General features: G+C 37.3%; 1 long non-coding RNA gene across 1 annotated transcript; it reads left to right on the forward strand.

Moving 5' to 3' along the window:
• The first annotated feature begins 806 nt into the window (after positions 1 to 806).
• Positions 807 to 1704, forward strand: LOC149267170 (uncharacterized). The gene is made up of 3 exons (XR_016253057.1): positions 807 to 970; positions 1056 to 1129; positions 1357 to 1704. It is a non-coding gene; the product is annotated as an uncharacterized LOC149267170 (long non-coding RNA).
• Positions 1705 to 14601: the final 12897 nt, after the last annotated feature.

The raw sequence follows: 14601 nt of genomic DNA on the forward strand, positions 1-14601 counted from the left end.
GAATATACAAATAAATGGCAGTACAATGTGGGCACGCATATCAGTCCGTCTGAAAGGGACGCGAAACTCATGACATTCATTAAACATCGGTAATGCATAGAACTACTTCAAACGCCGAGCAGTGATAAAAGTAGCCGAGCCTTATGTCAGGCCATATCAAACTTATAAGTCTCGCGGTGTAATTAAACCCCCACTGGTGGCAAAACCGTGGCAACCTTTAGTTATCAGTGGCCGGTTCAGCGGTCAAACCTGCAGCAGGCCCCATTTTTTATACATGGCTTTTAATATTCACAGCTATTATGCTTTTAAACCTGCAGAATGTACGTGCAAGCAAACAAATTGTGTTGTTGTTCGCATGCAAAGGGGCTCGTGGTGTCCAGCGTGATTCACGCGCAAAGTGCCGTGATAAATGTGTAACCTCTTCCATCAAAACCCCAAACCCCAAATTCCGTTACCCTCTCCATCCATCGGAGAAGGAAAAACTTTTATAGTTTCTATACTATAAAAGTAGCCCAGCGTTATGTCAGGCCATATCAAGCTTATAAGACTCGCGGTGTAATTAAACCCTTACTTGTGGCAAAACCATGGCAACGGTTAGTTATCAGTGGCCGGTTCCGCGGTCAAACCTGCAGCTGTGAATGGATCATTGTAGTTAAACCTGCAGAATGTACGTGCAAGCAAACAAAGTGTGTTGCTGTCCGCATGCAATGTGGCTGGTGGTGTCCAGCATGATTCACACACAAAGTGTCATGATAAATGTGTAACCTCTTCCATCAAAACCCCAAACCTAAATTCCATTACCCCCTCCATCCTCCATCAATACCCTAATCCTAAATTCCATTATCCTCTCCACACCACGCTGCGCGTTTTGAATTCTGAACGTGTGAAAGTTTTTGCTGGTTGCATGTTTTTCTTCTTAACACCATCGTGCCATGGCCCTTTGAAGAAAGAACGTTATAGACACTGGAGGGTAAATGTGTATGTTTTTATTCATAACACAAAATGCCATTGTTTTGGTTTTTTTCTTCGGCAAAATTAATTTATTCTCTGTACAGATGGTTGAGGCAAAGGTGCGGGAAAATGATCCATTATCGACACGGAATGGGCAGAATTGAAAAGAATGGAGTGGGTATGTATGCATGCTAAGTGGTGTGATTCGTGTAATTTTTACAGCATTTAAACCCCTTTCTCGAAATCAGGCTAGTTTATATAAATCAGTGATTGTGCCAATAATAGATGATCAGTGATTGTGATTTATTTTCCCGAGTTCTGTTTCGAACTTTAACCTCACGCCCAGCATTCTTTGCTTTCGATTTCAGTTCATAAATGATGTTCAAGAAATTTTTATGTGAGCAGGTGGAATAGCTGGAATGACTACGACTGCAATTATACCAGGAACAAGTATTGCAGTTTTCCAACTACTGATTATGTTTTTGGAGAACTGTAGGTCTTCACTCACCAGAATCTAATGGAAGACTGCAATTATACCTGGAACAAGTATTGCAGTTTTCCAACTACTGATTATGTTTTTGGAGAACTGTAGGTCTTCACTCACCAGAATCTAATGGAATGTTGTATATATTTATAGCTGATGCTTTGGTATCAAATGCTCTCTTTAAGTTGGGGTATACCTATGTAAATATAGGTAAGATAACACTACACCAAATTGACTCTCGTTTCATAATTTGGGGAATTACATCGCTGAAGTCTCATAATTTGGGGAATTACATCGCTGAAGTCTTGATCTAGATTGTTTGGTTTTGGTTTCTGTCCATACAGATGATTGCTGGGCAGAGCCTATAAATCTCTATTCTCCTCACTAGAGTGTACCATTAGCATTATTCATTCCTACCTTCCTGGCTAGGAAACCAAAGATTTTCGATATGGTTGTTTCATATATGCCATGCTCTTGGTCTTGATATGTTCTGTGGTGAACTATGGTGCTGAGAATAGAACTACGGCATTTGCTCCAGAATAGCCTTGCACAGACCCCTCCTATGGGGTGAGATATGTTATATAAGTGATTGGAGATTTTAGTATGTAAGTTTATGAGTTGCTTTCAATTTTAGTTTATAAATGATGTTCAAGAAATTTTTATGTGATCAGATGGAATAACTGGAATCACTATGGCTTATTTTCTTGAATCCTTTTCCAACTACTGACTATATTTTTAGATGGAATAACTGGAATCACTACGGCTTATTTTCTTGAATCATTTTCCAACTACTGACTATATTTTTGGAGAACTATAGGTTTTCACTGACCAGAATCTAATGTAATGCTGTATATATTTACAGATGATGCTTTGGTATCAAACTGTCTCTCTAAGTTGGGGTATACCTATGTAAATATAGGTGAGACAACAATACCCAAATTGACTCTCATTTCATAATTTGGGGAATTACATGGCTGATTGTTTGGTTTTGTTTGATCAAAATGTACACCATGCCTTTCCCTTTGCTTTTCCTTTCCACTACCACTTGTGGCAGCTTCTAGCCTCTGATACCGAAGGATCCCGATTGTAACACCAACCCATCCCCACAGACGAACCTTTTATCTACTTATTATTCCACAAATAATTTATATCTCCAATTAAACATAGTTTTGAAAACCTTTGTTTCCATGTCAAAGCATCCCAAAACTTTAAAATATTTATTTATAGGGTTTTAAGAACTCTAGGTTCTTTTGAACCTTTAGCCCATAAGCATATAAGAATAAGTCATAACTGACCATCTAATAAGTCATAATTGACCATCTCACATTCTGGAACTATCAAAAAACTAAAATAAAATTTAGTTCTAATAACTCCAATGACTCACACCTCTCACACTAGAGTGTAGACAATCATAATTCATAAACACTATGTCCCAACCAATATCCATTTATTTTTAACATTTTTATTGCTTCTAACCAAATTTATTTTAAATATGAATAATGTATAACATGATACCCTGTTTATTTGTCACTCATCTCATGCAAAATACATATACTTGAACTATATTAAAATTTTATTTAAAATTATCACAGATCTATATTTTTTTTCGAGAAAAAAGAATCAATTTTATTTTGTAAAAGAAAAAACATTACAATCGTAGACACCCTTTGCATTCAACTAGCAAATAACCAAAAACCGTTTGTCCACAACACTTTACAAAATTATTGGTTCTTCCACAATTGGTGATAATCAATTATATATAAAATATAAAATTTAATATATTGTATTGTTATTTGAGAAAATAAAACACCTTTTCTTTATGCTTTTATTATCTTTGATAAGACAAATTAGAATTAATGAATAAATATAAAGCCAAAGACTACTGAACATACATAATCAGAGAATGTTGATAGAAAATGTTGCTTCTCGCTAAATGTGAATTTGACATGCACCACCAATTTGAACATAATTAAGCTGTCATTAATGATTGTAAAGAAAATATGTTGTAAAAAATAAATGGTCTTTGTTATTTAAAATTAGCATTGCATTATACTTAGTAATTAACATCAATGGTGGAACAAATATGTCAAATGATTAAATATAGCTATAAAGGGTGGATACTACATTTACAAAAAATGGTAACAATTTTATAGTAGAAAATTAATAAATCATAATATAAAGACAATATAAAATTAATAAAACATAAGTTAATTTATATTTAAAATAAATAAATAGTTAATTCATTTGAATTGACTTTTTAATTAATCTTATAAAATAATATTAATTATTAGCATACAAAATTATAGGTCATAGGCATATCTTAGCCATTAATAGTTGTAATAAAAATATGTCAAATAAAGCAATTTGAATGGAATTGTATAACCCACATATTAAAATATTTCAAAACAATAGAAACAATTTTCTTCAATATAAAATTAATAAAATATAAATTATATAATATAAAGATAGGGCATAAATGAATTTATATTTAAAATAATTAATTAATTCATCAATTTGAATTTTCACTTTTATAAATGATTTATTGGAAATTTTGAAATTAGTTTATAAATAATTTATTAAAAATTTATAATACTTATAATCATAAATAAATATTATTTCTTAAAAAAAATATAGATAAAAATTATCATTAATAATAGCAATAACATTTAAATTAATATTATAAACCATATTATTAATAATAAAATCATTAATAACATCATGAATAGAATATTAATAATATTTAAAAATTTGTTAATAACATTATTAATCATAATCATTTTAAAAAATTATTAACATTTAGTTTTATTAACACAATAACAACATTAAAATTATTAATAACATTTAAAGATTAATATTATTAATAACATTTAAAGATTAATGTTAATGACACCTTATTAATAACATTCATAATTAAAATATATATATTTAATATTTGATATTATAAATATTTAATATTTTAATATTCAATATTTATAATATTCATTATTTATAATATTAAATATTAGCAAAAGACATCTACCTTATTTAATTAATATTATAAATCCAAAGTTTAACCCCTTTGGTTTATAATATTAACCTCTCAGATTTATTAATCTAATGAGTTTATAATATTAATCCCTTAGATTTATAATACTAATATTAGGGTTTATAATCCTTCAGTTTCATATATTAAACTTATAATATATCTTGGTTTTATAATATTGATCCTAAGGTTTCTAATATTAATCATAGGGTTTATATTCATAAGTTTTAAAATTAAGCCTATGGTTTATAATATTAATCTTAGGGGTTAATATCAATTCCTTAACTTTTAATTCTTTGGGTTTATAGTATTAATCCTTTGGGTTTATTAATATGAGGGTTTATGTTCCTACGATTTAATATTAATAACTTAGGATTTACTATTAATACTTTGGGTTTATAACTCCCTTGGGTTTCAATCTGTTGGGTTTTTAATGTTAATCCTTTAGGTTTATCAATCCCTTAGGTTTATAATGTTATTCCCTTGGGTTTAAAATTATCCCTGGAGTTTATAATCCGTTGAGTTTATAATATTAATCCCTTTAGTTTATTAATTCCTTCCATTTATAGTATTAATCTATTGGGTTTATAGTATTAATTCTAAGGCTTATAATATTGATCTTACGGCTTATATTCATAGGGTTTAATATTAATCCTCGGTTTAATGATATTCATTTGGGTTTATAATCCCTTGGGTTTTTAATGTTAATCCAATGGATTAATTAATCTAATCCAGTAGTATTAATCTCTTTGATTTTTAATATTAATCAATTTAGTTTATTAATCTAAGGGTTCATATTCCTAGGGTATAATATTATTGATAAGGTTTATAATATCAATCCTAGGGTTTAATACAAATCCGTTGGGTTTATAATCCATTAGGTTTGTAATATAAATTTCTTAGGTTCATAATATTAATTATACGGTTTATATTCCTAGGGTTTAAGATTAAGATAGGGGTTACAATATTAATCCCTTCACTTTATTAATTTTAGGGTTTATCTTCCTAGGGTTTAATATTCATCCTAAGGTTTAATGTTATTCCCTTCGGGTTTTAATATTAGGCCCTTGGAATCATCATCAAAGCGGGAGCGCTGAGAGAGGCGAATGGAACATCACGGGTCCTCCTAGGGTTTTGACAGTACCCTGCAGGCGGCAGGTCTGTCGAGCCAGAGATCTGCGGTAATCACTGGTGTAGCAGAACGCTGGTGGACGGCATCATAAGAACCGGAACAATGTTTCCCCCTCAGGGGGAGGACCAAGAGCCTCCCCCCTCTCCGACTGCGAGAGAACGGCATACGGCAGGTGAAGACAAACCAAATGAGGTCAGCGAAGGGACCAGGCAAAACGGTCAGCCGCGGGATAGAGATTCTGAGACAGAGACCAGGAATAAAGCAAGTTCTTCAACCTGCAAACCTGTTGCTACTAATCGACCAAAGGTGTACTTCCCAAGTGAAAGAATCAATGCCCGAATACAGTATATGCGGGATCACGCATTGATCGGCAAGTTTATAGGGATTTGGCCCACAGAACGAGCTCTAAGGGCTTGGATCAGCACTGTCTGGCATCCAAAAGGGGACATAACTTTGCATCTAGGAGCAAAGGGCTTCTTCACCGCTGTTTTCAACTGTTTAGAAGATCGAACCAGAATCCTGGAAGGAGGGCCATACTTCTTTAACTCGGCGGGTCTGTTTCTCAAAGGCTGGGTGGAAAGATTCAACCCAGACAAGGAGGATTTGAGCTCTGCGCCAGTCTGGATAAGGCTTTACTCTTTGCCGATGGAATACTGGGAGGAAACTTCACTGAAGGAGATTGGCAACGCTATTGGCGAATTTGTCAGAATAGCAGAGGAAACAAGACTTCGCAAGCAGATCTCATATGCCCGAATATGCGTCTACATGGATCTCAAACAACCTTTGCCAGATACGGTAAGCTTCTTTCACGAAGACTCTGAATGGGTTCAAGTCATAGACTATGAACAGGTTCCCTTTCGTTGCAGAAAATGTCATGAAATAGGACACCTGTATAGAGATTGCCCACTAAATAAGCCAACCTCTATGCCGGACAAATCGAGCAATCATTCTCCTGATGGATTTACAAAAGTTGTCAATCGAAGAAGAGGCAACAGAAAGCCCACCAATAATCCCAAGGCAAACCCTGGCCACAAGGCAGCATCCAGCAATAGATTCGATCCCCTAAACAAAATAGCTGAGAAGGATTCGGACGAGGTTCAGGAGAAAGATGAAGTAGTCCAGCAACACCAAACGGGGGAAACATCAACGCAAGGAGGGAAAAATATCACCCATCGAGAGCACCGGAAAGAGTATCAGAATAATATGTCACAGCCAACGGAAAAAATGGATATGGAATACTCTCAACTAAGTGGAAAAGTTTTGACAGAAACTGAAGACATTCTTCAATCGCCCCAAGTTATGGACGAGGACCTGGAGACCCTAGACATCGGGGAGCTGGATATCCCAGGTCTAGAACAAGCATGTAGTACAGAGAACTTTGAAAAAATCCCGGAACAGCAAGTGGACAATCTGATAGCAGTATTAAAAAGGGCACAGAAGAAATACTCTCTAGGGGTACAGATTGGCAGTCCATGGGACGGCAAGTTTATATCAAAGGACAGCAAAAAAAGGGGACGGAAGACCACCCTAGAAAGAACAATCAAGATAGGAGAGATTCTGGTGGAATCAGGGCGATATGCCAAACTGACAAAGTACTTCAATGTACACCCCAACCTTTCTCAATGAAATTAATCTCTTGGAATATTAGAGGGCTTAACGGCCCCAAAAAAGGAAGAATCCTAAAAAACATGTTGAAGCAAGAAAAACCCAGCATTCTTTTTTTGCAGGAGACGAAATGTAACTCAGCAGTTCTGGAAAGAATAGCTGCGAAGGCCTGGCCGGGAGGGCTAGTTACAGCAGTAGATGCACATGGTGCTTCCGGAGGCTTAGCCATTCTCTGGGATGCCCGGACAATCCACCTCAGCAACATCCAAGCTAATAGGAATTTCATTCAAGCCACATTCCACCTCTCAGGTACGAATGCTCATGGCATGCTAACCAATGTGTATTTCCCACAGGAAACAGCTCAAAAAAACCAACTTCTGAATACATTATCGGAACTCAATAGAGATCGGCCTCTACCTCTATGGATATCTGGAGGAGATTATAACTTGATAGCCAGTATGGACGAAAAAAGAGGAGGCAGAAGCAACTCAAATAATGACGAAGGTCTTCTAAAGAACTTCATAAACAACAACTGGCTTATGGATGTCCCAACCAGCAACGGAATCTTCACCTGGACAAATAAGAGAACAGGAGCGCATCAAATAGCATCGCGCCTTGATCGGTTCCTCATTTCCGATAATGCTACTCATGTAGGAGGAGAATTTACAGCTTCCATAATCCCATGCTCTGGATCGGACCATTGGCCCATAGAACTCCAATGGAACAGGCCTGGTCAAAACCTCAGACGCCCTTTTCGTTTTGAGGAATTTTGGCTCTCTCATCCAGATTTTGAGAAGGTGGTCAGAACATGCTGGACAAACTTCAATTCAACCGAGGGCTCAAAAATGGCCAGATTCCAACAAAAACTTAAAAATCTCAAAAAGGAAATCAAAAACTGGAACCATAAGATATTTGGCAACATTTTTGCAGATCAGGCCCAACTCCAGACAGAAATGAAGAAAATCCAACAATCAATTATTACAGGTGGGCGAACAGAGGAACTCTCCAAACAAGAACAAGATATAGAATCAAAAATCTTAGAAAGAGCAAAGCAAGAGGAAATCCTGTGGCGGCAGAAATCCCGAATAAGATGGCTCAAAGGAGGGGAAAGAAATACAAAATTCTTTCACAAAACTACAGTCCAAAGAAGAATGATAAATCAAATTACTCATGTTAATAATGAGCAGGGAGAGAAGATTGAAACGCATGAGGGAATAGAAAAGGAATTCACCAACTACTTCACAAAAGCCTACAAAGAGCCCGAAATCAATCGAATGCCAGCAATCAACCGTCTCACTCAGAACATACCTAAGGTCATCACGGAGGAGCACAAAAATCTCCTGATGCAGCCCATCACTATGCAGGAAGTCGAAGAGGCGGTTAAACAGATGAAAGAAGGAAAAGCGCCCGGACCGGACGGCTTCACGGCAAACTTCTTCCACCGTTTCTGGGACCTGATAAACAACGAAGTTTGGCAGGTGGTAGAGGAGTCCAGAGAGCTCAGGTGGATGTATCCAGGACTAAATGCAACTTTCATTGCTTTAGTTCCCAAAGGAGAAGAATCCAACAAACCGGACAAATACAGACCCATCGCACTCTGCAACATGATATACAAAATTATCTCAAAGGTCATTGCCAACAGGCTCAAACCGCTTCTTTCCCTCATCATCTCGCCTGAGCAATCTGGCTATGTTGAAGGACGCCAAATCACAGATGGAATCATTCTCACCCATGAGCTAATACACTCTCTAAAGGTGACAAAAAAACCAGGTATGCTGCTTAAACTAGATCTCTCCAAGGCTTTTGACAGCCTAAGCTGGGTTTATATTCACAAAATGCTAACGGCTTTTGGCTTTGCTCCCGCTTGGATTAGATGGATCTACAGCTTAATATCATCTGCTTTCTTCTCAGTTTTAATTAATGGCATCCCCTCAGCCACTTTTCGACCCTCTAGAGGCATAAGGCAGGGAGATCCCTTATCTCCTTTCCTTTTTGTTATCATGGCTGAGGGCTTGGGAAGAAGCATTACAGCAGCCAAGACCAATAGAAAGCTAAGAGGTCTCTCTTTTCACAACTCCCCGGTCCACACCCATCAGCAATTTGTAGATGACAATATGCTTTTTTCCCATCCCTCGGTCCAAGAAGCCCGCCTCATAAAATCCCTTCTTTCCACTTTCTCTGAAGCTTCCGGTGCCCTCATTAATCATGTCAAATCCCAAATATATTTCTTCAACACCCCTGTCACCACTCAAAGAGCTATTGAACGCATCCTGGGTTTCACCTCCGCCTCTTTGCCCTCTAAATATCTAGGTGCCCCACTCACGAGCTCTGCTCTCAAGCATTCATCATGGAGGCAGCTCCTAGAAAAACTAGAAGATCGTCTGCTTCTTTGGACAAATCGATCTCTGAACATTGCTGGCAGAATTGTCCTAATAAAAGCAGTTCTACAATCAATGCCTTTGTATCTCTTTTCCATTTTAGCGGCCCCCAAATGGGTCCTAAAAGAAATCAAGAATCTACAGCGAAGGTTTCTATGGGGAGGCTCAGGACAGAATCGAAAATGGGCTCTTCTAAAGTGGGAGAAAGTATGCTTACCCAAACATGCAGGAGGCATAGGTCTAAGAGACCCCGAGCACAATAACAAAGCAATGGGAGCCAAAATCTGGTGGCGATGGCTGGCAAATCCTAGCACACCATGGGCTTCCCTCTGGACAGCTAAGTACGCCAGCAACCATCCATTGGAGGAAAGACTTCGCATGACTGAGACAAACTCGGGATCTGCAATCTGGAATGCAGCCATACAAAATCGATCTCTCATCCAAGAACACTGCTTCTGGGAAATTAAAAATGGAAATATAGCACGTTTTTGGGATGATTCGTGGCAGCAGATGCCAAAAATAAACGACATTCTTCAAGGCCTTCCAGATAATGCAAGAGGAATTCACCATCAAGCTAAAGTTAATCAATGTTGGACATCCGATGCTCCTCAAAACTACAGGAAGTGGAAAGACATACATCAACTCCTTCCGAATGGCTCAGAACAGATACATCAACTCCTTGAAACAGAACTTCAAAAAAGGCAGATAAGAGTCTCGGATGAACCGGACATCTTAAGATGGGGACATGGAGAAAGAGGAGTTTTCACGACCAAGGAAGCCTATAACATAATCATACAGGGGCAAATACATAAAGATAAGGTGTGGGGAAAAGTTTGGCATAAAACCAACTGGCCGAAAGTGTCCACATTTCTCTGGCTTCTTTGTCATAACAGGGTCTTAACTTGGGACAAGCTCAGAAAGAGGAATTTCTCAGGCCCATCCATTTGTTACATGTGCCGAAAGGAGGAAGAAACAACAATACATCTCATGCAGAACTGTGAAATGGGAAAGAAACTATGGGAGAAGATAGCATTCCGATGTCAAAAGGAAAGAAGAGTGCCAAACGACCTCAGAGGAACAATCGACAATGGAAGCCAAGCCCCCTTTCAAAGTCCCATTCTCAATGAGTTATGGATACTCATCCCAGGCCTCCTGATGTGGAATTTGTGGAAAGAGCGCAATCGTAGAATATTCAAGGATCAAATGCTGCAGCTGGAACAATTGTGGAATCTTGTCCATAATAACATCAAGGAGACTCTCTCACTCCAGGAATGGCATCCCGACGACCTTCCCACTCTCCCTCAAGAAAAAGCCATATGGGATAACTGGCAAATGAGTATAAACCATTACTCAACTAAAGCTAGAAATCCAAATAAGCACAGACAGGAAGCAAGCTCCTGGAAACCTCCTCCGGCAGGCATGATTCAACTCAACTTCGACGGAGCCTCCAAAGGAAACCCCGGACAAGCAGGTTATGGAGGCGTGTTCAGGGATCACAATGGCCATCTTCTAAGCATCTTCACGGGTTCGATAGGCTGGGATACAAATAATTCTGCGGAACTGGAAGGTCTATGGAGAGGACTCAAAATAGCACACAGGAAAAATTTCTTCCCCCTCATTGTAGAAGGGGACTCGCAGATAATAATCAGAATGGCCACAAAGCTTCAGCATGGCTCCCCGGTACACAAAATAAGTAGCAGTTGGAGAATGTCCCAGAGGCTTGAGTTGATCAACCACTGGATATCCATGCACCAAGCTATCACTTTCAAGCATATCAGACGGGAAGGAAACAAGCTAGCTGACATACTAGCCAACATTGGAGTGGAAGCAAAAGAAAACCATTTCGAAGGCGCTGTAGACAATCTTCCTTCCAGCGATCAATTAGATACTCTGAGGGCAATCATCTCTCAGGAAATCGCTCAGACTCACACCTCGCACCCGGATGCGGGTGTATTTACTAGCCCCTCACCATGGCACGCGCCATGACACCTGTAGGCGGAAGAGAACGCCGACGCCTGTACAAGGCAACCTGTACAGAACTCTTAGAGTTAATGCAATGGTTTATGATTCTTGGTCTGCGGCAAAAGAGAGAGGACGCTCCATTAATGCCGAGCATGGCAATTCAGGCTCTGATGCGAAAGGGGAGAAAGGCCCAAAGCCTTTCCCCCGCGTTGAACCTGCAGGTTAAGTATTCTATGGCTCTTGAAATGCTAGTCACAGCGCATAACCTTTCTATTGTTACTTTCAGTGCATTGAGTGAAGGCATCCTGTCTGCAAATTCTCAAGGGCTCGCTGAGTGTTTGGTAGTGCTTATCCTTCAAGCCATGTCGCGTAGTAGAGGGGTTCCTCGGCGTGGAGGAAGGTCTGGCACCCGCGTGATTCTTGACGATTTACACCCAATTGCGCCAATTGCTGTAGAGCCACCCTCATCCTCTAGCTCGGAGTAGGAGTGTCTCCTACCACAGGGCACTTACCAGACCTTCAGATTTCGTTTTCCTAGCCGCCTTGTTCGCCCTGAAGTGGTGGTCACCTTTACAGTCTTCATCTCTGAAGATGAGCCTGGCCGGTCTAATTCCAGCTCCCCCACAGTGGAAATTGTCCAAGACAGCGATATCCTCCTCGCTGATATGGAAGGTTTGGTGTATCGCACTCATCGACACGCAACCCAGCAAGCAATTCAGGAAACTTCTGGATATGAAGACTCTGTGCAAGAGGTCCAGCCGCTGCCCAATTCCAATGTGGAGATGAACGTTTACAGCCCCTGTGCTCCTAGACAGGGCATTACCGGTCACGCCGCCTCTGTACGCGAGGTCATGCCACCGCCCAATTCAAATATGGAGGTGGAAGTCTTCAATGTTCGTGCTTCGCCAGCTCAGGGACACCCGCTTCAGAACGAAGACGAGTCGGTGATTTGGCTCGGCCCGCCAAGCCCAGATACTGGAAGGCAGGAGGCCACATCCAACCAGCCAGTATAAGTCACGGGTGCTCTGTTTTAGTTTTTCTTACTGTCATGCTACTGCATTTCATGTTGTGTTTTTGGAGTCCTTTTTATGTTTTTGGGTCAGATCTTTGCTGCAAGCCTCAGGCTTCAGCAATTTGCTATTTCTGTTTAATGGTTCATGATGTAAACTGGCTCAGTCCGGCCAGTGAATATGAAGTCTTTGTCATTTTGGGTCTAGATTGTATGAAGTCCAAGAACTATAATGGACTCTGTCTCATGATACGGTTAAAGTTGCTCAAGCTTGAGGACTGGCTTCGGCCTCCTCGCAGAAAGTAAACCTCTGTAAATATTTTCTTTTCCTTAATATAGCAGTAGTCTTAATTTAGAAAAAAAAAATATTAGGCCCTTGCGTTTATTGATCCATTAGGTTTATAAATAAAAATTGTCATTAATACTCATAATTAAAAAAAAATATTTAATATTTAATATTATAAATATTTAATATTTTAATATTAAGTATTTATAATATTAAATATTAGCAAAAGGAATCTTTTTTATTGGATTAATATTATAAATCCATGAGATTAATAGACCTAAGGGTTTAATCCCTTGGGTTTCTAACAATTATTGTTGCATTGTTACATTACATTGTAACTTATTCAATGTCGCATTGTTACATTACAAAACTTGAATTTAATACAATGTTTATTTTATTAATACAATGTTAATAACACCTTATTAATAATATTGATAATTAAAAAAGAATATTTAATATTTGATATTATAAATATTTGATATTTTAATATTCAATATTTATAATATTCACTATTTATAATATTAAATAGCAGCAAAAAGACATCTATCTTATTGGAGTAATATTATAAATCCAAGGGTTTAATCCCTTTGGTTTATAATATTAATCCCTTAGATTTATTAATCTATTGAGTTTATAATATTAATCCCTTAGATTTATAATACTAATATTAAGGTTTATAATCCTTGAGTTTCATATATTAAACTTATAATATATCTTGGTTTTATAATATTGATCCTAAGGTTTCTAATATTAATCATAGGGTTTATATTCATAAGTTTTAAAATTAAGCCTATGGTTTATAATATTAATCTTAGGGGTTAATATCATTTCCTTAACTTTTAATTCATTGGGTTTATAGTATTAATCCTTTGGGCTTATTAATATCAGGGTTTATGTTCCTACGATTTAAAGGGTTTACTATTAATCCTTTGGGTTTTTGATTCTCTTTGGTTTCAATCTGTTGGGTTTTTAATTTTAATCCTTTTGGTTTATCAATCCCTTAGCTTTATAATGTTAATCCTTTGGGGTTAAAATTATCCCCGGAGTTTATAATCCATTGAGTTTATAATATTAATCCCTTCGGTTTATTAATTCCTTCTATTTACAATATTAATATATTGGGTTTATAGTATTAATTCTAAGATTTATAATATTGAACTTAGGGATTATATTTGTAGGGTTTAATATTAATCCTAGGGTTTAATGATATTTGTTTGGGTTTATAATTCTTTGGGTTTTTAATATTAATCTAATGGATTTATTAATCTAATCCAATATTATTAATCTCTTCGTTTTTTAATATTAATCAATTTAGTTTATTAATCTAAGGGTTCATATTCCTAGGGTATAATATTACTCATAAGGTTTTTAATATCAATCCTAGGGTTTAATATAAATCCATTGGGTTTATAATCCATTAGGTTTTTAATATATATTTCTTGGGTTCATAATATTAATTATAGGGTTTATATTCCTATGGTTTAATATTAAGCTAGGGTTTGCAATATTAATCCCTTCAGTTGATTAATTTTACCATTTATATTCCTAGGGTTTAATATTAAGATAAGGTTTACAATATTAATCCCTTCAGTTGATTAATTTTACCATTTATATTCCTAGTGTTTAATATTCATCCTAGGGTTTAATGTTATTCCATTGGGTTTTTAATATTAGTCCCTTACAAAAAACCCTAAGCAATGTCTCTGGCTAAGGAGGATCATGGAGCATCAATGGCCGGAGGTCTCGGTCGAGGTTGGAGAAGTTGGATAGAG

The sequence above is a fragment of the Pinus tabuliformis genome, chromosome 6, assembly GCF_031772625.1.
Source record: "Pinus tabuliformis cultivar Carrire ecotype Pingquan chromosome 6, CPIR1, whole genome shotgun sequence".
NCBI classification, from domain to species: Eukaryota; Viridiplantae; Streptophyta; class Pinopsida; order Pinales; family Pinaceae; genus Pinus; species Pinus tabuliformis.